The sequence below is a fragment of the Symphodus melops genome (assembly GCF_947650265.1).
Source record: "Symphodus melops genome assembly, chromosome: 16".
Classification (NCBI taxonomy): domain Eukaryota; kingdom Metazoa; phylum Chordata; class Actinopteri; order Labriformes; family Labridae; genus Symphodus; species Symphodus melops.
In genome coordinates, this window is record NC_136706.1 from 20,300,701 (window position 1) to 20,328,646 (window position 27,946).

The 27,946-nt window shown below is 40.2% G+C and overlaps 1 protein-coding gene across 1 annotated transcript in view; it reads left to right on the plus strand.

The window, feature by feature from the left end:
- Positions 1–860: 860 nt before the first annotated feature.
- The window catches only part of LOC306837362 (growth arrest and DNA damage-inducible protein GADD45 gamma-like), a 60,099-nt gene continuing 33,013 nt past the window's right edge, over positions 861–27,946 (plus strand). The window contains exon 1 of the mRNA XM_079365011.1: positions 861–1,450. The gene's annotated coding sequence lies outside the window, so the exon portion shown is untranslated. The remainder of the gene's footprint in view (positions 1,451–27,946) is intronic.

Consider the following 27,946-nt stretch of genomic DNA (forward strand, 5'->3'; position numbering starts at 1 on the left):
AATAACCTGACCACTCTGAGACAAAGTTATCATTCCATTCATTTAAAGAAGTCCCAGAAATAATCAAATCGGATGAAAATGCATGTGTAGTGCATAATTGTAACCCTCCCAACCACTGAACCACAACATTTCCCATAAAGTAACAGTATAATCATATCTTTACTTGGTGTCCCCTGACTGGGAAAATGTCTTATTTCATGACACCAGTTTGCAACCCAGACCTCTGTCATGACTTTGTTATCTCCAAATCAAAGCTGATTTTACTCTGCTGCCATTGATGTTGGTGCTTTCACACTTGAACAAAAAAAGTCTTCTGGGTGAGCTGCATGTGTGAATGCAAGCGGCTGAAATTTTCACTCTTTACACAGTTTCTCCTGTCAGCCCCACGGTCGATTTTCTGCTTCAAGTCAGGATGAGCTGATGGGAAAACATGGCAGATACTATTTAGGAAAATTCACAGCCATTAGGAGGGGGAGAGGATGTTTATATCCTGGGACTGGCACATTGTCATAGACTGTGTGCATGCAATCAGTATGATCTCTGTGCAAGAAATGAAACTACATTGATGGACTGTAAAGGTAACACTTCTTATGTAGTCATCTAGCGGACTCTGTTGCTTCGTCTGCATGTCCTTTGTAGATCATGCCCATAAAGTGAACTCGCCTGATCAACATTTCACATTGACAGAGTAGTAAAAATAAAATGAGAAAGAGATGACTGGAACCTCCATATATGGAGTGCATAGGGCTTGTGGGACTCCCAAAGCAGCCCATAGCCAAGAAATGTCTGTGGCTTGATTTTGTATTTTTCTCATCCATGAGTCCTGTCATCTTTATTGACGACATAAAAAAACGAGTGTTTAAGAGAAAACAAGTGGAAAAAAAGAATCTTAAAAAAAAAAAAAAACTTGAATCATGTGATCAAACCTGGCCAATGGCGCAGCACGAATTAATCTTTGACCCCTGTGCACCTGTTACTCAGAGCGGAACTTTTGAAATGTTCGATTGGCTTGGCAGCATCAGTCCCAAATGCGTTTTGCAATGGTCGTTTTGTACCCCTTCAACGTTCATGTGCAGAGAGTTAATGAAAAACTACGATCAGCGTGACTGTGAACCCACGAAGGCGCAGGTGTCTGTTTAGTGGGCTAACAAAGATTGGAAAACGCTAGTCACCAAATAAAAAGCCGGTTGACGGGGACAATGAAGATGTGCCTGCATTTATTGCTGAGGATTCTGACAATGCCGATCATATCAATGCTATTCATAGTCAGTTCATATCCACCATAAGGGTAAACAAAACTTTGAGGAACAGCAGCGGAGACCGAACCTGTAACTTGGCACTGTTGGAGATCCACACCAAAAGAGGGGCCTTGGACCGCCATAAGAAAATCCTTGATGCCTTCAAACCACAAACGCAACCACAGACGGATCGCGCATGAAGACATCAAATGGTAGGCTCAGTGCGTGTTATTTTTTTGTTTAATTTAATGCATTTGGTATGTGATGATCACATTCTGTATCCGTGTAGGCTACTAATTTCTATTCGTTGATGATTAATGCAATCAATATGACATGAGGTTGTTAATATAAACTGACATGTTGGTTTCTGGAAGCTGTGTTTGTCTGAGGGGGATCTGCGCTGCGCAGACATACAAATATACACGTGATGCTTCTTGTGTGACGGCCCTGTCACTGACTCAGTTGTGTGTCATTTTAAGTTCAGAAGTGTTCTTGGATGTTTACCTTTAGCTTAGTATTCCCCCATGTATAACAGAAGAAGCTTTCAAATGCCGCGGGACAGGTGTTTATGCACGCGTGTGCGTCAGTGCGCAGGTACAGGTGTGTCCGCGCGTCAGTGTTGTTTGCAGCACCAACTAATTGCACAATCCTGCGGGCTATTTTAAAGCACCGTCACTCAGAACACGAGCACCTGCAATAAAACGTTTACCAGAAGTAAAGCTGCTATGCACAGGGAATGAACGGGAACACTTCATTCAAAGGGACTTTACAAACTCAGCATGTGTTTGGTTGCCAATTAGTAGTTTATCCCCCCCATGCATGCATGTGCTGAAAGTCCCATCAGTCTACCTTCCCTTCACACAGTAACATAAGTTTTTTAAATTTAAATTTTCTAGATGCACAAAGATTACTAAAACGCTAAAACACTGAGGAAAACAAAAACACAAGTTGAGCCTTGTTTTGCTTTTTCACATTTTATATTTTATAAACACAGCCGCATGTCACACTCTCCTTGACACTGAAAGTGTAATGTTTTTAGCTGATCCACCTGCAGGTTAAAGACTCTGATGTTTCGACCTTTCGACCTTCAGCTTTAAAAACGAAGGAGATTCAGATCTAAATGCCTGATATTGTCTGCTGCTCTGCAGAATGATGCTGCCGGAGAGTTTTCAAACCTCCTTCGAGTCAGTGTTCTTTCACTCTCGGCTGTTCTCCAGTATTATGCAGCCTCTTGTATTCTTTTCATGTTGACAGATGTTGGATTGTGGGAATGTCTCAAAGTGAACTTCTCACTGATAGCAGCTCCTCTGTTATCTGTGTTTTGAGTCTGAGGGAGATTCAACTGCCAGACACTTCCACTTCCTGTCCCTCTTTATGGCCTTAAGATGTTTTCCACCTCTCAGAGGATGTAATCAGTGTTTAAGACTGAAGAATTACATGTATGCTTAAACTCGTACTCTGAGATTAGAGAAGATAACTCCAGGAACCTGACAGACTCATGTTGTGCAATATAGCAACAGATGCACTTAAGACTCCAAAAACTGCAGATTATCAAGAGGTATTTATGATGTACTTCTTCCACCTTTCCAAGTGCCTCTTTAAATTTATCATGTGTATCTGAATTAAGGAAGCAGCTCCGTTTTAATTCACTTTTAGGAGTTTGTTTAACCGATGGACATTTTGAAAAACGTATCATTTTGTGTTGACGTGAGAGCATGTGGGTGTTGCGTATGACTTAAGCGGATTGTCTCTACATAATCTAGTATTTGACCACAATCTAGGTTTGCATCATAGTATAAATGGTGAAAACGGAAGCACGTTATCTCCTCATGCAGCACAAGATAGTGTAGCAGGCAGGAGGCCTGTTGCTTTCATGAAATGTCAGCTGCAGAAAGTGGACAAGCAGAGTATCTTTGAATGTCCTGAATCCTTTCAGAAAGAGACTGCCATTTGTTTAGAGACAAACTAAGTGGGGTCAGTAGACCAGGCTGGGGGGCGGGCGGCAGGGAAGGATGTGGCTGCAGGTGCAGAGGATTGACATATTTCCCAGCTATTCAGTGCTTACATACCTGCAATTGGTTGATCTGATATTTTATAACATGCATAGCTGTTTGCCACCCTTACCACATTTCCACTCTAAGATATGCATACTAGTTCGCCTTTGGCATGCCGGCACACGATAGACCTGCATGTTCTTGTTTAGCAGCACTTTGGTTGCTGTTTGTCTTTTCAAGGCTGATGAAGTTTGTACTTTCTGTCTTCAAACAGACGTTGTTTTGGTCACAGGGGAGGCGACATGTAAAGCATTGACGAGAAGACAACCGTGCAGATTTTTTAAGTGGTGGAACGAATGTTTCATGGCAACAGCAAAGAGGAAGGATTTCTATAACCTTTATCAATTTCCCTTGTTTTCCTGTTGAGAGCCTTCTAAATTCATCACATCTGCATGTGCAACGTCACCTGGGGCCCACACACACACACACACACACACACACACACACACACACACACACACACACACACACACACACACACACACACACACTCTCACCCTCTTTGTACTGACATGGAGGTAAAAAACAGAATCCAGCCTAAAAGCTGAGCGATGATGAAAGAGTCTAGCTCCACTTTCACAGTAAAACCTTAACGGGGTAACTTTGTTGTTTAAAGTAGGTTCTATGAGGTACTTATCCACAGTCAGTGTGCGATGAAGAGAAGCCGGCTGTCGGCACAAACGATTAATCAGCCAGCCGATTAATATCGGAGAATGTTGGTGCATCAGTGTCTATCTGTATGGACTATAATTATTGCAGATATGAGCCGATATTATTGGACTTATTCACCAGTCAAATAGATAACATAGATACTTTATTGATCCCGAGGGACATTAAACATTTCATTTAAGTTTAATTGAATTACTCCAGCAGTTCTCGTTCACCAGCAGAGGGCGCTGTATTGATTACAACAAGCATTATGTCAAGTTGTGATGAACTGACATGCGTGATACTTTCCAGTTGAGTGACCGCCTTGTTCTTATTGTACTATACATTTTGTGTTTTATAACTGCACTTTTAAGGATTAATTTATACAGATCAAACAATTTATATACCGACAAGTGACTTCCTGCATATTCTGGATTTTAAGAAAACATTTTAATTCGAGGATATCTTTTTGAGTATCAACACTTTAAGACATCCAGTACTCTTCTTTGTTCAAAGTGCAAGTTCTCTAATATCATTGTAGGTGAGCTAGGATTGGCCCAAAGCCAACAGGTGATCTTCAATGCTTTTTAGCCAGTTCACAGCAAGCATGTCTGACAAAGTGATTAAAATTACGAAGTGTCTGATATCAATGTTGGAGGGAAGCTAGGTGAAAAAGAGTAATGGAAAGTTGAAAGATGTGGATTTTCAGGATGTAGAAAAAAAAAAGAAAGATCCAAACCTCTGAGGTTAAAATGAGCTGCAAGAGTGAGCTGAGATCTCTGAACGAGCCACATACTTAACAGACTATTACCATTCTGACACTTTCTAATTCATAATCCTTCATTTAACTGATTAATTTTCCCGTCGTCTTGCTCTTAAAGACGTCTCATGTGGCTCGTGTTAATTTGATCTCTCGGGGACAGCCCCCTGTAATATCTCCTCTTTAATTCTCAACGCCTTCTCCTCAAACTTTTCACGTCTGTCTTCTTCAATTTAGCTGAAGGCTCGAGCAGATGGAATTGGCGAGCGGGGCTGCAGTAAATGAATCTTCTTTTTTTGGGGAGAGAGCCGTTACGTCGGCGGCCAAACAATCGGGCCACACTCGTCAGAAGCGTTGACCTTCCACCTCATGGCACGCAGCCTCAAAACCCTGAGGACAAACCCATTTCAGAAATCATCATGGAAAATCATGTCTACCGTGTGCGCGGACAGCAAAGGACAGGCTGTATTACCAAACACCCCCATATTCCCATAATAGAGACCACACAATGGCACGCCAGCCAATTCCCTGCCCCGCTGTTAAAATGAAGCCCTATTCAGTTTTATGTAGGCCATCTGTAAGTCTACTCAAACCTAAAAATAAAGAATGAGTGGAACTGAACATATTCCTCGCTCTCGCGGTGGATAGCTCCGAGCTGAATGGGATCTCTGAAAGAGAGAGAGCTGAGCCAGAGAAAACACAGAGCACGGCACCGTGATTGACTCGAGGCCGCTGGAATTGGCTAGATCTATTATTCAGACACATACAGGACTGTGGGGTAAAGCCCATACCCTGCAAAATAATCAATATGGATTCTTTTACTGCTGCATACAGTATAGAACATCGTGACTCCTCCATTACAGAGCCACAAGTATTGTTCTGTTGTTGTGAAACGAGAGGTAAACACTCAAGAAGTGCAGATATATTGTCAAATAATAATGTTACTGATTCAATCTCATTGATAAATGGAAATGTATGAAAGTGACCAAAAGGAAGGCCGTATTACCAGCTGTAGTCAATGTCATTGGAAATTACTTTTAGCTATTGTAGCATTAAATAAAGTTCAAGAAATACTAAAAATAATGAGCAGCAGCTTTGCTCCATCCGGGAATGTGAGACTGCTCAGAATAATCTCTGAAAAGAGAAAAGAGGTGTGCATGTGCGATATTGACAAAAGATAATAACTCGATATTTTGGGGGATTTCACCGATGACTCGTAGCGCTGTTTGTCATGGCAGGCGACTGCTTGAGGGCCCCAGTTCAGTAAGGGCCCCTCTTTTAGGAAGGTATCTGTCATTGCAAAATCTGAGCCCCCCCCTCTCTCCTTTGAAAACCAACATTTGTCAGTGGAAGTCACTGAAGGAAAATGAAAAGGAATGACCTGTCTGAGAGGCATGAAAAAGAAGCGTAAGCGTTGGGGAAACTTGCTGACATGATGGTGAAGAACGCTGGTTGGAGGCACCCCAGCAGACTTTTGAATTGCCACTGCCAAAAACAATTTGTGGCAATACTTGCATACTTGTTCATGATTTATAATAACAAAAAACATTATTTAAGAAGAACAGATTTCCTTATTAATGTCAATCTGAGTCCTTCAGGAGAACACAATGAAACACTTGAAATCTCCAGAGCAGGTTGGGATCATACAGTGCTGCTATGAGTAAACCATTGCAAAGGCTTACATGATTTAATTAGTGAAAAACCGTATAACACAAAGACCAACAAAAAGCATTTCAAACTAAGCCACGTGGTGTTTCGTGGCTCCAGAGTTGGCAAAAGTTGTTAAAAACCAGATTTCTCTCGACTGCTTGATTTGTGACCATGTCTCTACACAACGTAATTGCTGACAACGCTTTTTATTTCCTGCATCTGTTGCCCTTCTTGTCATCAAACACTCTTTTGCTGAATGACTCTGCGAGTGTGTTTTTTTTTGTTTTGTCGGTACCTTCAAACCATGTGAAAAAGGATGAGTCAGCAGTTACATCTAACAGCATCGATTGTGAGGCTGTTGGTGTTTTGTCTCCTGATGTCGTTTGATGTAATTAAGTCCTGTTAACTTCAGCCTTGCAGACAGCTGCTAGGTTCGCTTGTTGTGGTGCTTGTTTTCAACGTGCACATTCATCAGTCCGATGGCTTCATCATATCGAGCATTTCATCCAACGTTGCACCCTCTATCACCCTCACCATCCCCTGGTCAGTATCCATGTTCTAAATGATCAAAGCATCACAGAACAGATCAGAACATTGAAGTAAAGTAAGAGTATTTGTACTTAGTAACTTTCTTGAATGATACCTGTTTGGTAAAGAGAAAATAGCTCCACTAGTTCTGTAGAAAAGGAGCTGGCAGGACTTCTTCCTGCGCTGGCAGCTGTGTTTAGTAGCTGCAGTTGATGTTGGCTTCAGCCTGCACGAGGCTGAGACGGGTTTTTTGGGGCCTCGAAGAGCCACACTGTCAGTGGAAACTATTTCTTGAGCTTTTTTTGTTCTTAAAAATGGAAAAGAGTTCAGGAGAAAGGTTACAGGCTGGTCAGTCCGCCTGTAAAAGATAAAAAGAGAAGTTAACATTGTGCATCCTCCCCAAAAAGATTTCTACGTCCAAAAAAAAAATACTCATCCACAGACTTCATGAGAACCAGATGCTGCCAAAGTTACTTTGTCCTGTTCAGACTACACAGCAATGTATCTTCAGTTATCTCGTCTTGTCTTATATGACCGTCTCTATTTGGGTTCTGTCCTATCAAACTAATATCTGAACCAGTGCTGAGATTGTAGCAGTTGGGATAAATCCCATAATACTTTCTCATCAAGTGGAAAGTCAAGTTTCAAAGTTAGTCAGTCCATTGGCAATAAATTGATATCAAATGTCCAATATAGTTTGCAGTACATTTTGAAATACCACAGTTGATGATTGGTGTTAATCAACTAATGAATGCATAAATGATTTTATTACATGATTTGAAAGTGTGATGTAAAACTGGCTTCAAGTCTGTCACTGAAATTAAGTAGCTCTAAGTGATTAGCCTTCTGCTAAGAAGGCTAATCACTTAGAGCAGGATTTTGTTAAACTTTGCTTTTATCACATTTTTTCTTGTCTTATTTATGAGGGATATACTAAATGACCAAGATGATTGCTTGTAAAAGACTAGCAGGATAAGAGTTTTGAACCAGGAGATTTAAGCTGAGCCATTAGCACATACTCTAACTGTTAGCTTTGAAAACAAACCTTTAAATATTTACTCATCTGACGCTGCATTCACATACACCCTGCATGATCCCACTTTCTGAGTTGGGAAGTTGTTCTTGCGACTTCTTGTGTGTCCACGTGATTTCAGTTTCGAAAGTCTGAATGAGGAAGAGCAAAAAAAAAACAGCATTGATGCAAAGAAGATGTCTGTGTTATAGGTTAAATTAGCGGCATGTTGCGCATATTCCTTCCAAAGTTTCAGAGTTGTTGTTCCGACTTGAGTATGTGCATTATACTACTCGAAAACTCGTTTTTCCAATGTTTCCGACACCACATGAATGCACCACCAATGCACTAAGACCCCACACAGTATAGTACATTGTCTCTGCATTTAAAATCCCTTACAGTTGACCATGAACAAACACAGTTCAGGCAACAATGCTTCTACTGTCTGGGCTGTGCTACAAGTTTGAAACCGTTTGTCACTTTTTATTCTCCGGAGCTCATCCTCGAGTGTGACGACGGTACAGCTTCCAATGTTTTTCTGTAGCAGCGAGGCTGGATGTAGTACACAGTGTTTACAAGTTCTGAGCCATCCATGCAGCTGTGTGTTACCGTAACTGTTACACAACAACAACATGAAGCTGAAACACATGGGACAATTCGGAGCTGCAGGCAGTGCAGAGGCAGGTGTTCCCTCAGCCCGGGGCCTCAGGTGGCCACCTGGCACACAGGTACACACACTCACACACACACAGTTAATGTGTGCACACACAGATTTTCCAACAATGTAACTGCATGAGATCCCAGGAGCCAGCTCACAGACAGGGCAGCTCTACAACACACACTTAAACACACACACACACACACACACACACACACACACACACACACACACACACACACACACACACACACACACACACACACACACACACACACACACACACACACAGTCACCACGGAGATGACCTCTCTCTGTGGTTCTGAATTAGTACAAAGAGGTACAAAATAAGTGGAACAGTCACTGCAGTTCAGGGAAATCTAATCTGGGGCAGCTGGTTGTCAAACTTATCAGTGTATCAGCAATTTGCAAAGATGAGTATTTCCTGTTTTTTTGCTGATCATATTATTACTTCAATGAGAAATCAAGACATGTGATTGGTTGGCTTTAAACGGTTAAGAAACAATGATTGTACCGGGAGGTCTCACAGCCTCAGTTTGGAGGCACTTCTTAGTGTTTACTGTTGCTGGGTTAGGATAGTTGACTTCTGCTTATGTTGGTGTTATGACTTCTGTTTTCAGTAGCTCATTGTTTTTCATGTCTTCCCTTATTCAGGGACATATCCCCAAGAAAACAGAAACTATGTAGGGCTGGAAGCATTAATGAGTAACTTCTGATGTAATAAAGGTCAGAGGTTAAAGCATCATTTTTGAACTCCTGTTGGATCCTGTGCTGTTTTATCCCTTTAGTTGCACCATGGCTAAGCCACCGCTTCCTGTGGTCACAGTGATGGGAAAGAATGACACCATTAAGCCTTTGAGTTTCTCATTTCACTTTAAAAAAACATACACAAAATAAAACACCATTTAAATAATTTTAAATGGTGATTTAATTGCAACTAATCAAAACAACTTTTGAAATTCATCCTATTAACGATCCCGGATGTGCTCTAAAAGTTACTATTTTCAACTGACAGCGCCAAACGGTGATTTTGTGCTGACGATGTTGCACGCTGAATGAATGAATGACATTTTTGAATTTTAAACAGAGTTTGCAGAGACGTCAATATTAATTTAGTCTGTTTCATATCAATGTTAATATAAATAAATATATTTTTGATTTGTGCTTTTATTTATCAAACTTTTAGCATAAATGTCAACAATAATGAATGTTGACCTGATTTTTAATCTAGGTGTGCATTTATTTTTATTTAGTTTTCAAACTTGGAAAGTAAACTGAAGTGTCTGCAGAGTGTTGTTCCTGTTTTAGATGGTGGCTGTGAGAGAACCAGGCTGTGATCTTCTGCTCTCAGCTTTTCAAGTGTACAGCTGGTGTAGTTTGAGACATACTTAAGAAGGCTACTTACACACTAAATACTCAATAAGCTGACCTGCTCAAAGGACTGTTTGTGCTTTTTTAATTGCTCTGTTGGCTCATTGTAATGCTTCTTTAAAACTGGACATTACATCATTGTAAGCTGAGATTTGTTGTGTTTTTTTTCTATCTCTGAAAGTTTGACGCTCATTAAGACTGTTTGTTTGGACTTTTAGATAATTTATTTTCACTTTTAAAAAAAGAAACACAAGCAAGACAGGAGCTGAAATGACTCAAAGAGAGACCAAGAGGGTGGAGAACATACTGGAAAAAATCAACGGGGGGGAAAAAAATCTGATAGTGTTTGCCATGTTTGTCTGGTTAAACTTTTTTCCTCCCTCCAATAAATCATTTATTTAATGTGCACTGTTAATGTCCCAGAGTTTAACATTTGGGAAGAAAATTATATTGTATATTTGGCTCAAGTCTCTCCGTCCGTTTTTATACTGAATATATCTAATGCTGCCTTCAGGTGCTCCTCAAAAAACACTGTATTTCTCAGTTGTGCAGTCATAAACATCATGCAAACATCACAACTAGGCAACTCGTGTCGCAATCGAAATTTCCCACTTGTAATCACGACTTTAGAGAGCCGATCATGTGCTCATAACTCGTCAATACGATATTTCCGAGGAGCACATGAAGGCATAATACCCGACACGTATGTGTATTTGAGAGAGAAGTCCTAAAAACACACAAACACAGGCTTAAAGAGCAGGAAACACACGGGTCATTAAAATAAGACCACACCTGAAGGCAAACAAGTGCGACCCTGACAACAGATCTCTACAGGTGTGTTTGGAGAGTTGAACTGTTCTCAGTTCAACCTGAACAAATAAAAAAACGTGTTTGTGCAAACAGTAAGTCTCCTTGTCTGATTTGTTATCAGTAGAAAATGTTAAGTTTGACATACAAAGAGCATAGACAGTAAACTGTCCTTTACAGAAGTCAGGATTTAACAGTACTTTTAAGTTGCTACAGCTTATTATTGTGAAGAATAAAAGTGAAGTCAGTTGATTTGATTATTTTTATTTGGTTATTTTTCAAATATGCTGCTTTTTAAAAAAAAATACACGCTTGTGATCAGTTAAATCAGGGAACGCTTCATTAAAGCGGAGTTTAAAGTGTTATTAAACTAGGCCGATATGAACTAAAAATGTTATCACAATAAAAAAATGAGTCAATATCGATAATTATCACAATTAATGCCAAATCATCTCTTATTTCAAATTCAAATCTGACGTTTGCTCCTGAAGAAACCCGATGGTTAATTGTGGTGTTTAACCTTCTTTATTGTCAGAACATGAAGAACTCCTCTTGGATAGAGGAACATCTCACCATCATGAGCTCTGGGCACGGAGGAAGTCGACCAGTACTCGCTGACGCTCCACTTACCCTCATTTTGGGACATTTGGTCATTTCTGTGTTGTGTTTCAATTCCACTCTAAATGTCTGTAAGCCTGCCCAGCCATATCCCTGTGACATGATTGGCTGTTTGTCGTCATTTTCCTCTTCTCTTTTATGTTGGGTGGCCACATAAGTGCCTCAGTTGGGAACTGAGGAACCTTTGGGATTAGTCGTTCATGAGGTCACAAAAAACGGGGCAAACATTACAAGAAAATCAGGAACTATGGGCCTGATGTCCTCCTTACAACAACCAGAGAAAAGTCCAGATCGTTTGATGGTTCTTCAGATCATCTTGCCAGACCTTCCTGTGGTGAGAGCTGTGTGAAAAGGGATCCAATTAGAACCGCAGGCTGTCCTCAATTTAGTAAACATGTTTAATATTCACAATTCGTACTTCTGATTTGTGGAGGAACCTGGAGGGCCGCTAAGCACGCACTCTGTGAAGAGTCGAGTGGAATGTAAAAATAGTCAAGCAAACTGACAGAAGAAGAAAACGACGGCTTCGACGGCAGCAAAACAGCTTTCACTCACCTCCAGTCCGCTCTGTAACATGTGCAGCCCTTGTTCACGCCGCCTCCACGTCTTCTTCAAGAGTTTAATATTTTTCTTGGTGAACTTTCAGTTAAAAGTAGTTAAAAAAAAAAAAGAAAAAAAAGAAGAAGAAGCGACGTCTTCTTGCCTGGCGTCTGTCATACGCGTTTACTCGGATACCAGTTTGACTTTGAGCGATTTAGTGTGATGTCTCGTGGTTGGAGTCAGGACTCTGGGTGCACGTAGATGAAATCTGAGTATGTGTTGATTCGGTCACGTTGTTAGCGTCGGCCATTCTTTAAGTAGGGATGATTGTGTGATTAATTATACCACTTTGATGGTCGGCCATCCTGACTTGGCTTCCCCCGAGCTTAATCGTTTTCACCTGCATGTGTGGGTGTGTCCTTTACAACATCCTGTTTGTGTCCTTTACTGGAACACATCGAGAGCATGTTGATGCTCGGGCCGTTCTCGGCTCTATAAAAAGTGACATGTGCAGCGCACTGACGTAGTGAAATCCAGAAGTTCTTCCTGCTCTCACTTTATTTTATAGTCAACTTTTACTGCTCTGAAAGTGTTGCAGATGGTCGATCTGTTTTGAATTTGTTGCCACGGCTCGAAGAAAAAAACATACGGCCACAAAAAACGGCTTTGAATTCTGTGTTTGATTTTACACACACAAAAAAAATCAATGTTATTTATACAGTAAACTATTCCAGCTAGATTAGCCTTACATGTTTTAGACCTACATAACCTAAGGGGAATAAGAATATGATATAATGCCAAACAAATGACAGACACATTGAAAGCAGACCATAAAGTGTTCCACTTGTGAAACATCGTTGATGAAGGGTTACAAATGTGGAGCTCAATTTTTGCTTTTAAAAATGTTTAAAAAATAAAGTGATAAATCAGTTTAAAGATTTTTTAAAAATCTGTTTTCATAAAGATTCACATTCTTGTTTTTTTTTTCTCTTGTGCTTCTTGTATATTGACGTGATCATAAAAGTTCAGATTAGTTTTTCTGTGAGAAGTTTGAAGTTTAGTGTGTAAAGTCACTGATTCAGGTGTTGCAAATGAAAAGCCATACAGGCTTTATCATTCATTGATTGTAGTATTTGTTATTCATTCATTTAATCCCTCACTGTTCTTATTTCCTAACAACTCCAGAGATTTTCTTTCAAGGGGGACAAATCAATCAAACTTTATTCGTATAATACCTTCGTGACAAATATAACTGAGGTTCAAAGTGCTTTACAAGCCAGCAGGAAGACATTGACAAATGATCACTTTTTCAGAGGTTGTTTAACAAAACAGGCCCCAGAGGTGGAAGACATATCTCCAATCAGTGTGACCTTTGACTTAAACACCTTTTAAAACACACACACACACACACACACGCACAAATAAGAAACTTGCAGAACCCTGCAGACACACAGGAGCATGCTCAGCACACCCTCAGCTGGTGTTTGGTCTCTTACATTCCTTCCTTTTGTGAGCCGCAGTTTGAGTTTCCCCCTCCTCCTCTGTTTGACATTCCTCCTTTTTATAAGCCTTTTCTTTGTTAATTAGCCTGTGTTTTTTTATTGCCTGGCTAATTAGCATAGCTTTACAGTGAGGCGACACATGGATCCGTTTCCCATGCTATAGTACAGTGCTGTTACCCGGCGCTGTATGTAGCTGTGTGGTGGCCTGCAGACGTCTGCTCTCACGGTTTGATGGATGAGTAACTGAGGTCCATTAGTCAGGCAGTGTGCCACTAAAAGGCACCACTCCCAGGGCTGAACAGGTCAGGTACAGACGGCCAATTATCACCCGTGAAAAATGAAACGGCACTTAGATTTCATGTAAACTTTAGTTGGACTTTTTGGCAGGGCCTTGTTCTCTAAATCTTGAACTCATAAATCTTAACTCATTTTATTATAGTTCATGTCGACGATTGGGAATGCACTATTGTTGTATTGTTTGATGGAAAAAGCTACTCAACCACATTAAAAACAAGGGATTTTGTTGCTAGAAACCAGCACCTTATGTGGAATTTTTCATTTGAAAGTGCTAAAACAAGTAAAGTTGTGTAAATATATTCAGATAAGCAGGCAAAGACGGAAGGAAAAAAGGTTAGCAGCTATTCAGTTTAGGCTAAGGCTAGCACTAGCATAGGCAGTAAAGAAACTTCTTGGCATGCCAATTTTGGGAAGACAGAAAGGAACTTTAAACTCAATATTCTCCTCAATATTTTAATTTCAACCTCAGCAGTAAACTTTGGGTTTGAAAAATAAAGCCTTTGTGAAAGTGCAACAAAACTGCAGTTCTGCAAGTGTCCTCTTGACGGTAGCCAAGAAAAATGAGCAAAGAAATCCCACGGGGCCCATATTAAGCAGCAGCCGTATTTACAGTCTGGTACAAAAAAACCTTCTGTTTTCTTTAACTCGTTTATTTTTCTATCAAAAATCCATGGGGTTGAATATTTTTATTTTAACTCATCTCTTTAGATAATATGAAGAGGATTGTTCATGTATTTGCACATTTGGGGTTGTGTCAGCAGGCTAAAGGCCCACCTCTTTGCCTGTGATTTAAGCTTTTATCGGGCTATAGACTGGTACAAAACTCATGAAACATCTGCATGTGTTTGTGCAAACACCCAGACCTTTTCCAGAGTTTCTCTCACCAACTGTCAAGTATTTATTTTTTTTGCAGAAAGAAGAAAGTCTCAGTGAGCTGATTTAAAAATGCAGGATAATCAGCAGAATTCCCCTCGAGCGAGTGGGAGGGGATGGTGAAGTTTATTCCCTGCACCGCATGACAGTATGATCTGTGCACTTAATTTAACCGCTGAAGTTATATCCGGTAATATCGGCTCACATCTGAATAAAATTAGATAAATTGTCCGTCTCTTCTCAGTACACTTCACTTAGCAGGGTATGTTGCTTTCTCCACCACTTCCACGTTAAGTTTACATCAAGTTTCGGGAGACACACAGATGACCAGAATAGTTTCCTGCTGTCAGTCGCATGTGGGAACGAAAACATCGGGAGGATTTCATGGGCAGTCCATAAATCCTGTAGAAATTTTCAGCAGTATTATGTAAAAAAAAAAAAGCTGAAGTTTATTAAGCCTTTTCAATATGGTGACAGCCACCGTTGGGCTTCAAAAGGCCTCGTCAGAAACTCCTGGGTGTTGTCCCTATAACTACTAACATAAAGTCCAGTAAAATGCTTGTAAATGAAATAAATGTTAACTGCAGAACGTTTTATTAGCAGCTACATGAGTGCTCACAAAGTAGAACTAAGTATCCTCGGTCTGGTAGTGAGAGTTGTGAGGGAGCTGCCGTGGTGTACAGATGTAAGTTCTCATTGATTCTCGCTCCTGGAATTTTCAGTAAATGTTTAGATTCAGTGATTGCTCTGAATCATGCTGGACTCACTCATGTCTCTCATGTCTAATGTAATTAAAAAAAAAAAAGAAATGAGCCTTTTATTCAAAAGAGTCTGGCGGTTCACCAAAGTGGTCAAATGTTCCAGTCTGTGCCGTCAAACCTCTACTCCGCGATCCAAACGCTCTCAGAGTGAAAGCGAATATTTGTGTTGGCTTTGAATGTGTCGGGGAGAAAATTAGCCACGCGTTTAGAATAACAGCCTGTGTAAGAATCCTGCAGTGATGCACACACGTGCTCCTCGGATGGAGAATCAAGGAAACGCGTCGTGCGCTGTCAAAGGTCAAACATTTCCTCAAATGAATACTTCCTGCATGAACAGAGACCCTCCACTATAACTACAACATTCTCAGGTTTACAGAGGAAAAAGGAGGCCTCCTCTGACACTTCCAATAAAAAGTCTGAGTTGAAATATTGTAATACATTAAAAATGACTGTGTGAGTGTGTTTTAATTGTTGTTCTCACACATACAGTACAGCACATACCTGCTACATGTATTGCAAAAACAATATTAAGTTCCATGTGTAATAAGGAGTCTTTGCAGAGGGAGGAAAGGCAAGAACATGAGTGAGGTAGGTATTGAAGATAGGGACCATGCTATTTTTCTCTGTGGGAGACATCAAAAATCCGATTGCATCTTATATACTGGTGGGACTTATAACCAGAAGTTTTCGATGAGCACTCCAATACTGTACCGACTCTGTGTTTTCAAACATGAAAATACAGTCCTGAAAATGTCCAGAAATTCCTCCCGACTTTACAGAGACAGTGCTGCCATCTTCCTTATAAAATGCCCTCATGAAGTCGGGGTGAGCCGTTTTTAACACAACAGGAAATGGTCATGAAGCAAGAGGCAGTGATTTTTTATTTGTTTATTTTTTTGTCCCCAAGACAAGTGTGATCTTCATTTATGCAATGAGACAGTGGATATGTTCAATAACACAAACACTGACTTAAATCTAAAAATAATCAACTTTTTGATTAAACCCCTCCTGTCCGACAGTAAACCTTCATGCTGTGAGGGACTTTTGTGAATAAATTACTTTCAGGAGAAGATTTCAGGGACAGGCTGTCCTGAAATGTTGCAGAGTGTGTGTAAAAAAACGGCTTTGGACAGTTTTAAGCTCATTGTGAACTTTATGAAATTTGTTACTGTGACATTTATGTATTTATCAATAATAAAATCAAAATGTGCACTTTTTAAAACTCGGCTGTTCAGCATTGTGAGTACTTTTACACAATCATACACCCGCAATCACCACATCACAAGCTTGGTCTGTTTTGCTTTCATTACAAAAAAATGCACAAAAGTAAATAGATCTTAACCTAATAGGTCGAGGTGGAAAGTGCACTAAAGTGAAAACAGAAGTGCTGCTGAAAGTGACTTTTAGTAACAATGGCAGAACCGAACACCCGAAACGATGAAAGCTTATTCTCAAATTTTGAAATTTTGTTTTTCAGCAGCTAATGTCAGAAAGTTAAACATGAATATAGTTGTTGATAACGTTCCTGGTCATTTGACCTCTGGTTTCAGGTCTGGCTCAAAAGACTCTTTTACAGGTTGTTTCAGACATGGATGTTTTCAGTGAAGAGGCAGGACTGCCAGCCACGAGCATCACAGACTCACTGCCTGGTTCGGTGTCAGGCTCGGGTTTCTTTTATCCGGCTACACAGGGCAGAGGCAGTGTATGAAAGCCGCTCTCCCGGCTGTGTCAAAGATGCTGCTGGCTCTTTGTCAAGTCAAACGCGTAATGAGATCTTTGCTGTTCTGAGTCCGACCCCATGAGAGTTCCTCTCGCCAAACGTCCAGGGCCAGCCGCAGGTCAGGACTCGCCTCATGATTTATGTTCTTCTTTATCAGACATAATGAGTGTTCTCACAATTAGCTGGAGACACGCTATCAGAGTGGAGCTCCTTGTCAGCGCTGACCCTCGCACATGCAGCTGCTTCTTAACGATGGTCGAGTAGAACCTGGGGTTTCTGTTTTTAATGGGCGGAAATCGCGGCTTCGCCCGCTGTAGCGGCGGCTCATTACGCCGCCTCCTGAGAACAGCTCTCACCTCGTCACGGCAGAGCGTCGATCCCTCCGCACGCATCCTGCTGTGACCTTTTGAGATTTTTAGTGTGCTCGTAAATCTGCTTTTCGCCTTACCTGATCACTGCTCGTAGGTGCCAATGATTGTAATTTCAAGAAAGTGAGAGACACAGGTATCCCATTTCAGTGCAGGTTATAGTATCAGACTACAGACTGGGGAATATGCACAAAAAATAAATGAATGCAAAATGTTTTTTTGTATTTTTTTCTGAAAGCATTTAGGCGAACAAGTGGCACAAAAACAGTTGTGTATTAATTAAATCAATGCAGAGGCAAATATAATACTTGTAATAAAACTAAATGTTTGCAAAAGTAGTGCAAGTAACTCACATTAGAAAAACCTAACAGCTCTTTGTTCACAGAATTAACTGCTTTGATAATTACACAACCTGCTGAAGTTTCTTTAATGGTCACACGTTTTTCTTTTCCTGTAAAACTTTTCTAAACTGACAGAGTGCACGATGATAAAAGCAGAGCAGAAGATTTCCTTTATGAATCCAACAAGGGGACATTACTTTTACCCTCTGTTAAGATATGGTAACACACAGGTTGAAATGCACACACATCCACAAACAGGATCCTGGATGGACGTTCACTAATGAGGGGGCTGCACAGGAAAGAACGCCGTGTGGGGGTCCTGTGCCTTGCTCAAGGCACCCAGCAGTGCTCGGGAAGTGAACTGGTACTTAGTGAACAACACATTTTAAAAAATTCATCATCACATTTCTTACCCTTTTGGCAGATACACAACCCTGCTCTGTATTTGTCCTTCCTTTATTTTTGAATAAACCCGTTCCCCAACATTCAGTCAAACAGCCTCTGAACACTTTTGAAAATGTTTCTTTGCATATTTTCTGTGCTGTTATAAATGTAATTAGTCGTACCATTTGAGATCATGTCAAAGTAAAAGTGTGATGTTATTGCAAGGCTACAAGTACAAAACTGAAAGAAAACCAGTTCATAAGTCAGTGGGTGACATTACGGCGTCTGCGTTCACTTGTTGCCTGTTTTTGAAATATGTCAAAGCTAAATTAAATTTAACTCAAGTAGCAAAATAAGCGTGATCAAATCTTTGACTCAGTCAGATTTTGAGGAATGTCTTTCAGATATAATCATCATATGATTTGAGGTTTCCAAACTTACAGTTTTAAAATGCACAATATGTAAAGTCCGCCACCAGGGGGCTCGCAATCAAAATGATGAGTTTGAGGCTGGCGAGGAATCATGGGAGTGATTGTATTTAAATTGTAGGTAAACATTGTCATAAACTCCTAAATATTATACTTTTAATCACAAGATTCACTTTTTTTTACTAAATATATTACTCAATACTTTAAAGATTGTTGCTTAATATAGGTTTTTTTTTTACGCTAAATGACTTCTTTCTTTAAGATTGAGCTCTAGACAACAGTCTCTCTTTTACCCCCAACAAAATATTTTAATTACTTTTATTAATAATAAATGAATAACCATGTTTTTTGCAGTTACAAATGATTTGTGTCATCCTCTCTTGTTTCCTATCTTTGGTAAACTCTGATGTATTAATACTCAATCTCATTCACAAATAATTCAGCATCATTATGTCCTCATTTCAAACCCTGTCCCTGACAGCAGACATGAAATATTAATGTTACAAAATCAAGATGAGGAAAGTCAGTCTGAACACGACAGCAGATGAAAACATGATGATGTGTTCGAAATCCACTGTGCACAGAATTTCAATTAATGTTTACTGCCTGATGGGGAAAACGTGATGCGGGGCGGCACTATCCACTCCTGTGATGTGATGGATAATCATTTAGAAACCTGTAATAAAGATTTGTACTCTGAGCCTTACCTGGACTCTTTTGGTATATGTTTAGTGTGTTGCAAATAAATAAATGTTCAGGGATCATCTGCTGCTTTGTCTTCCATCATATGTAATTTGAGCTTTTCATACCTCAATATTAATCGGCAGGTTGGGAGTCTCGCCACAATGGAGGAACATTTGCATAGCTAAATACAAGTTGAATGTATGGTTTGCACATCACATTGTGTTGGGTTCAAATGAGAATGACCCTGTTTGAAAGTATTTGTGATCTGCACTCTTTTTAGCCACACTGCTATTGTTTCCTCTGAGCTCATTAATATTTCCACGCCTAGGGCTCCCAGCATGCATCACTGCATGTTGCCCACGGAGCCAGATTTCCTGGCAAATTGGCACAATGCAGGGATACCCATACTTCCACAAGTACACAAAGAAAAGTGCACACAATGGCTAAAGGCAGATGTTTCCCTGGGAGTTCTGTGGATGACAAAAACACTGAGGAAAGTTTTTAATGTTTCACATCTATGTCAGACGTTTTGAGGGAATAAGCTTCAGAGATCTCTCATCAAAGAACCAGTTTCTCATGGATGGCATGTAATTATCGGAACACATTCCTGCTCTCCAGAGGATGATGCAAAATGTATTTATCTGGTTACCTTTACCAAACACCATCACGAAGAAGAATCAAAATCTTTGCCACCCTCGGTGTTAAATAACCTTTAACAGTTTCACCAGTAAAAAGTGTAATCTCCGAAATACATTTTGTACACGCGCCAAATTATTCTCAAGTTAACTACAGAAATGCATAGCTCCCAGAGGATGACTCATCTGTGGACATAATGGCCCTCATTGAAGCATGGCAATTCATCAGAAATGTATAAAGCATCCAAAAAAAGTAAGGAGCCCATGAGACTCCCAGATATTCTGAACAAAACCATGCTCCCCAGGAGATAAGCAACAGTGTTTGAGATATTATAACCTTTTCTTTTACTCTTGGCGAATATCCAAACCTAACCGGGCCATTTTCAATGAGCGTTCCCTTTTTGTATTACCCCTCATTTGGGAAAAAGTACAAACTTTCTGGAATTGAAGGGCACTTTTATAAAGCTAACGATCTGCCTTTAAATGGGCTCATTTGTAAGGTTCTCTTCAACATTGCAACCATCCTTTATCATCCCCCAAACATTAGACGTAAGAAGAATAAGAAGCCCATGAAGGTCCCATGTTGTATTTTGACCTTATTTATGCAGTGTTTTCAATGGACTCGACCTTTCCTCCAGCGCCACCATTGGATGTAGGAGGGAAACTTTGTGCCTTCCTGCTCCCCATTGGACGCTACGTTTACTTAAACAAAATATTGAGCATTCCTCCATAACTGATTCATAAACTCAACCCTTAAATCCTAGTTTTGTCGTCATTTTATGGAACTATGACTGGATCTGATTACATTTCTTCTGAACAACAAACGTTTAATGTACGTCCAAATCCTTCGAATCCAAATTTTTCTGCAATGTTTCCACATTTTCAGCCTTTTCCACTGATCATACAGTGTAAGATGCTAACTGTGAATGACAGTATGTGAACAGTCTGACTAAATATTATAATTGTAAAGATTTCAGTCTTGGCTGAAGTGTTTTGTTAACACCTGTGGTTTCTGGTGAGAGTCCCAGATCACTTTGTACGGGTTAGAGCAGAGGGGAAACTATTGTATCTGTTTACACCACAGCCAAATAAACTCACATTGTTTCAATAAAGAAGTCGGTCAGTAATTCTCATTTTTCCATCATGACATGAGAAACCTTGATCTAATTGTATAATGCACACAGTGCGAGTACTTTTCCACACAACAGAAACAGGTCACAGTGAAGATAGTTACCTTGAAGAGAAGTTTTTAAGAAATACTGCAGAGACATGAAAAAGGACCATGATCAGTTATCACCAACACAAGCGCAGTACCTGTGTTTTACCAACTAAAGCAAAGAAATGTTGGATTGCTTTCTCACATGTATCCTGAGGATTCCTAAGAGAAACAGCCTCAAGTAGAGAAAAATCAGAGAAGAAGGTATTCAGAGAAGTTGATATTAAATTAGATATTTTGTATAAAAATGGGCTTAACACCATAATTAATAGCTCTTTAGAAAAACATGGCTCCTGATGTTCTGTGTGCCCCAGTTTAGTAAAATAGAGGAAGAACGGTACAAGAACCATTAACATAAGAGTCATTGAACGTCTATACATTTGTGTGTCAGCTTGCAGGGATCTGTTCTGCTGTGGATTGTACCACCTGAGGGATCTTTGTGTGTTTATGTTGAATACTACAGCTTGTACAGAAGATTCCTACTGCACAGACTGTCTCCAAAATTGTCCATGCTCATTTTGTTGTTTTGGCTTCATCTTTGTACAACTGGAGGAAGGTTGAGGCATGTTGCCCATATGTATATACAGTCTATGCTCTCGACTAATAATGCTGTCCTTCAGAAGATGATCTGTCTTCTATCATTTTAAGAGCTTTACTTTCATGAAGGAGAATTGTGTTTTATGTAAAGTATAAAAACGATTGCTGCTTCAATTATTCATAGTATTAAAAATTGTGTTTGATATTATGTTAAGAGTGAGTTGCTAGGACATAAAGCTGTAGAAAAGGAGGGGTTCAGAGGGTTTATATTGTTTTAATAAATGTTGAATAGTGCACAATAATAAAAATGAAACCATAAAAAGGACCTGGGGAGAGTTTTTTTTTTTCTTATTAATCTCCTGAAAAGTAATACTTGCTATGTTCAGGGTCGACATGAGCAACATTACATTACATGGATCAATGTAATGTCTGTTCTGGCTTTCATGTGGGGACTTTCTGCGTCCTCCTGTGACTCACTGCCTCCTCTATCTCATATTTCCTGCGTTTCCAGGCCTGCATTACCCACAGTGCTGAAACTGCTCTTTATGGATCAGCCCAAGCTTAACCAGAGCCATCAATTACAGGTCAGTCAGACCCGGCCAATATTTGGTCATAACTCAGCGGCGCAGCCACGCAGGCAAGCACACTCCTCCTGCAGCATTTAGCCGGCTAATAATGATTTAATGGATGGGCTTTGACAAAGATAAACAGTAGCCTCATTCTTGACAAGGGAAGCTACTAATTACATCACAGAGTGCAGGCTAAGAGGCAGCCTGTCTGTACATGAGCAAATAACTGAGTGCATATGTCTTCCATATGGACAACTGAGCCCACGGGCTGCAGCTCTGCCCCTTGAAACACCAAGACGGAAAACCACAAAAACTTCCCAGGGAGGCGAGTTTGAGTCGACTTTGATCGTTATGAGAAGGAGACAAAAAAAAAAAGAGGGCTGACTGGTGATCTCAACGAATTTATCATAATGAGCTCTGATTTCATTTACGATCATCAAAGCAGCTCATCACAGCACGCCCATTGTGCACTTGACAATAAAATCCATGTCTCCGCACAGAGTGGCAGACAAAACATGCCATGTTTTATTATTGTGCGTCGCTACTTCTTCTCTTTTTTTTTTTGTGACGCATCACAAGTTCATAGCAGGGGCAAATGCTTTGGCTGTAAATATTGAAAATAATTTTACACTTTAAATGCAATGATTATGCTTCTGGAATGATGACTGTATTATGCAGTTGACATCTGTGGAAAAGTAATCTATTCCATCTCCAGATGCCTGGGGAGAAATAACTTTAATTTGCACAGGCGATGATGATGATGATGCAGTTTGTAAAGTGCAGTTTAAATGTTGATCAGACGGATCATCATTCTTTGCTTCTCTCATTGTTTTCTCTCAAGTTTCTCTCCTGACATTGTTTTAACCCCAATTACTCATCACTGATCACCAAAAGTTTCTGTGGGTTTTTTTTTTCTACAAACAAAATCTGATTATTGCTATAAATAACTTTGATGGGAATCAATATTTACCTTTGTTTAAAACTGTTTGATTCTGAGTATGCAAATAACCGTGATGCTTTCTACAGCATGAGAGACTGAATAATAGAGAAGAGCCTTCAGCTTATACGTGAAGTAAAATGTCGCTACGCTAAGAGGACCTTGACCCTGATTGTACAGAGAGTATAAGAAATGGATGGAGCACCCATTGACTGTACCTATTAATTTGTGGAACACCCTTTTGAAGTAAAAGACTGTTATTCAGTTATTGTACCTGCGACTTGAAGGAGCAAGTGTCGGTGACAAAATCCATTTGATTCCACTGTTTGAGAACAGCCTGCAGTGAGGAAGCCATGCAATGCTGCGCACTGTTTTTACAATCTCGCCCTGATTGTTCCTTTCCTTGTCGCTTGCGTAGAATGACGGAGCTTGACATGACATTCGGATTGTCCTACGGCCAAGATGTACTTTATTTTCTTTCCTCACTAAACAGCGCTTGGTATTTTGTTTTGCAAAGATGACGTGGCGGTGAATTAATGATATCCATATCTGTGACTGAAATGTTGCACCGACTTGTGTTAACACGGAGGTAAAACCTTAATCGGCTTACCACCGTTAGAGGCTCTTCAATTCAAATTGCCAAATTTCTGTTTCTTCACCAAAATAAATGCTCTACATGTCATTCTGTTTGCATGAGGAAGCTAAAATACACACAGCAGACAAGTAAATACAAATGTGGGCAGCGGGCGTCTGTGTCCTACAATGCTATATCTGACATTCGTGGGCTTGTAGGACGCAAGGATTTTACATAAAAGTAAAAAAAAACACTCGGCTAAATCCTGCGACACATTAGTCAGCATGTGGGATAACTTGCGAATTTAAAGGTTAAACAAAATAATGAACCATCTTTGATTATGAGGCACCAATCAATGTGTCTTTATTTTAAAACTACAGCTCATGTCTTTGGGAAATGAATTGTGGATGTAGTTTTGAACTTTGGGGCCACGAGATGTATCCTGTAAAAAGTCAAACGGACAGAATGTCACAGAAAGTTCTCCACTCAGTGTCATTCCTTTTGGTCAGAGATCAACTCTGCAGGCCGGCGGCTCGGGGTGATGACATAAACCTCGGCGCTGTGGTTTGGAGCTGCAGCGGGTCATTTTCTCTTTATATCCTCTGCTCTGTAATGTTTTTGACATCCATAACACCCATACTTAAGCATGCTTCGAGAAGGAACATACTCCAGCTTGTGGTACATTTCGCATTATTGTGTCTGATTATTTTATTGTGTTTTATCTTGGTTGCATTTTGTTGGAACTGATTTCACAAGATTTTCTGCTCGCTGTTTTTCAAAGGTTTGTTTATTTTTCTTTGTTTTCCAATCTACATTTTTCATCTTTAATTTGTGCACGTAAAGGCCACCACCATATTCCAAAACGCAGACGTAACCTCATCATTCACTGGTTAAATTAACAACAGATAAGTCAGTGACACACAAAGTTTTACAGAAAATGCTTAACTGTGTCCAAAAAGCTCGACAGGGACTCACTCAAAGCAAGTGACGCATGTATTCACCGATGTGTGGTCACCAAATTCCCTCTTAGTCATTATCCCAAGAAAAAAAATCTGTTGAGTGGAGCAAGGTTTCTGCTGGCTGCTGCAGCTCCGCTCGCATTCCTGCTCAACCCTGTCATGTTGCACTGTTTTCCTAACTAACATGATTTAGCCTGTGTGCTGTGAGCCTGAGCCCTCACGCCGCTTGCAGGAGCCTGAGTGGCATGAAGTTCTAAACAGACCAACACATGGAATTTTACATTTTATATTTTTGCCCTTGTGCTTCCCTGGAAGTCATCCCAGACAGTTGTGTCTTTCAGTTGGATTACGGAGGACTAAAAACATAGAAAGAGGAGAGGAGGGAGCCTGAGCGGGCAAATCAGACTCGCTCTTTTAGAAAGCATGCAAAGGGTATTTATTACAGCTCTAAGCAGACAGCAGTGGAGAAAAAGAAGAGGCAGGGATGTAGGGGATAACACTTTTTGAAATATTACTCTAACTGGAATTAATTCCTGCCTGCTGAGCGCCTGGGCATCCCAGGTGTTACTGTGAAAATACCATCTGGCTCATTAATTGGAAGTTATTCCAGACGATTACTGATACCCCCGAGGACCGCCGTCCACTCTCTCTGCACGCATATTGAGTTTCATAAATAAGACACCGCCACTTCTCACCCCGGGGAGCGGCTCTACCCGGTTTTTATGGGTGAACATTGATTAGCAACAGTTCAAGGTACTTTATGCTCATGGAGCTTAACGCCCAGGTTGAGGCGGAAACAAAACCTCTGAGTGAAAATTATTAACAGAAGCAAATTGAAGCTTTTTGAAAATCCAGACAGTGTTAACTATGAATTAAATTATTTGTACATTCACAAAGGTTTCTCCTCTCGCACTGGGAATTTGTTCTCCTGCGTTGTTCAACTGGTTGAGTGTTTTCAGGACATGAAATAATAGTGGAGCGCCAAAGATAATTGAAAAGTTGACACCTAAAATTAGATTTATTAGGAGCATATAAACAGCCCACTGTCCTGCTCTGTCCATTTTTTAAACAGGCAAAAAAACATTCAATCTGAAGGGTTTTAAACCTGCAATGTATCTATTGGCCAGCAGGGGGCACGTACACTGGCAGGGGCTGGTGGGTTTTTGGCTTAGTGGTTTAATTGTCTGATTTTTTGGGGGATTTTTTTTTTTAATTAAGCACGGTTAAGCGCAAGCGGTGGACAATTTGTCTGTTGCTTGAGCTGCAATCACCCGTGTCCTGTATTGTTGTGTTAGCAGGCTAATGTTAGCATTCTTTGGTTAGCTCATAGCTTCATATATTAGAGATCTAAAAACCCTTACGTTTAGCTTAGTTAATTAGAAAAAGGGGCATTATACATAAAGAAACATTAGTCTCAGAAGACAAGATGTAGCAAGTATGTTGTTCTTCTTTTCTGTCGTCCTTGACTGAAACAGCTTTATACTCAAGGTCGTCCCGTCCACGTAAACATGATGTAAACATAGCGTGACAGCAACACAGCGAGCAGGACTCAAGCTTCTCACTCATTGTAAACAGTCTTGACTCAGAGATATTTACACAGGATATACTTGATATCTGCTGTATCTATGAGTAAATTCTTCCTTTACCCCCTAATAATTTAACCCAAAGAAAAACTACACAAAAGCAGTTTCAATTTCAATTAGTGATCTTTTCTTAAGCTTTTTGATTTGATCAACAGAACCCAGATTTATTGTTTTATTTGATGTATTAATTTTTTCAGTTGTCAACATAATTCAATGCAGCCAATCAGATTAGAGAAGGGAGCAGCTACTTAATGTCCAGACATAAACTCTTAAGAAGAGTGAAATGTCGTCCACATGAAGAAAGCAAAACGTTTCATTAAAGTCACCTTGGTCTTAATCATAGTGGATGTAATGTGTTATGGTCTAAATGCTGCTCCTTATTCTTTGACAGCTTGTGCCCATTGATTAGAGAGAGTCCTGCCCTCGCCCTCTGACACCCGGCATCGGCCCTCTGCACCTCTAACCCCGACGCTTAACAGTGACCCCCCCAAAGAACCGAGAAACAGACCCACACTGTTGTGTTTCTGCTTAGTTCACTAAATGGATCCATGTCTTCATCACTTCTGAAGATTGAGAGAAGAATTTTAGCTTTTCTTTCTGCCATTTATTTTTAAAGATCAGGTTTAAAGTGTCAACATTTGGGCTAATACTCAAAATGCTGTCGTTCAAAAGCTAACGGTCTGAAAACACAATATTTTTTGAAGTTCATAAACTTTCCAATAGCCGAGTTTCCTCCATTTTCTCCCCAATTTATAAAGTCAATACTGTCCTGTGTTTCTTGTAACTTGTAACCCCGTCGGGAGCGGTGACAGAACTTTACTGTTTCCTCCATGACACACGCCACTTTCCTCACTGCGTTTTTTTTGAGCTCCTTAAACTCGGGGTGTGAGGGAGTTGAGTGGAAGAGACACACGGTTAATGAAATTGCATTAACCAAATGAGATCTCCTTGCTTACTCCCGTATACTGAGAAGAGAGCAATAAGTTCTAATTAAGCAACATGAAAACAACCCACACCTGATAAGCGCACCACTGACTCTAATTATACGGCCACTCGGACATCAGTGAGTCACAGAATTGGACTTGCACTACTGTCACTATGAAACAAATGGGGGGAACTGATGCATCTGGGACTTTGTGTTGTTTATCCTGTTGAACAGAACTCGGACCGAACCATTACCCCAAAACCAACGTACAAACCGTTACACCCAACAACAATGTATTGTTGTTGATGGGGCCGTTTGATCAGAACGTCTTCAGTGTCTTTTCAAAGCTCCTATGAGGAACTTTTGGTTTCGTCGATCTGGATGCCTTCTTTTAACAAAGTGAAACCTTTTACATCTTTGCAGACCATCTTAGAAATGTCTTGACCCCTAAAAGTCCCAGTGACTGGAAAGGATTTAAATCAACATTTGCAAATTCCATCAATCGTGTTAGCGCTAGCTTCCAGGCTAACATTAGCTCCCTCTGGGCCCACCTATGTCGGTAACGTTACAAAAAAAGTTCATTTCATTTCTAAGAAGAGCGGAGTTTACATTTCTAAACAGCTGACATTTTGATGTAGCAACAATAAAAACATATTTTTACTGCTTTTCTGCAGTTGGTGTAAAATAAAATGTGGTCATTGTTCTTTTAATTAGAATGGATGATGTTTTTACCCTCCTCATGTGACTG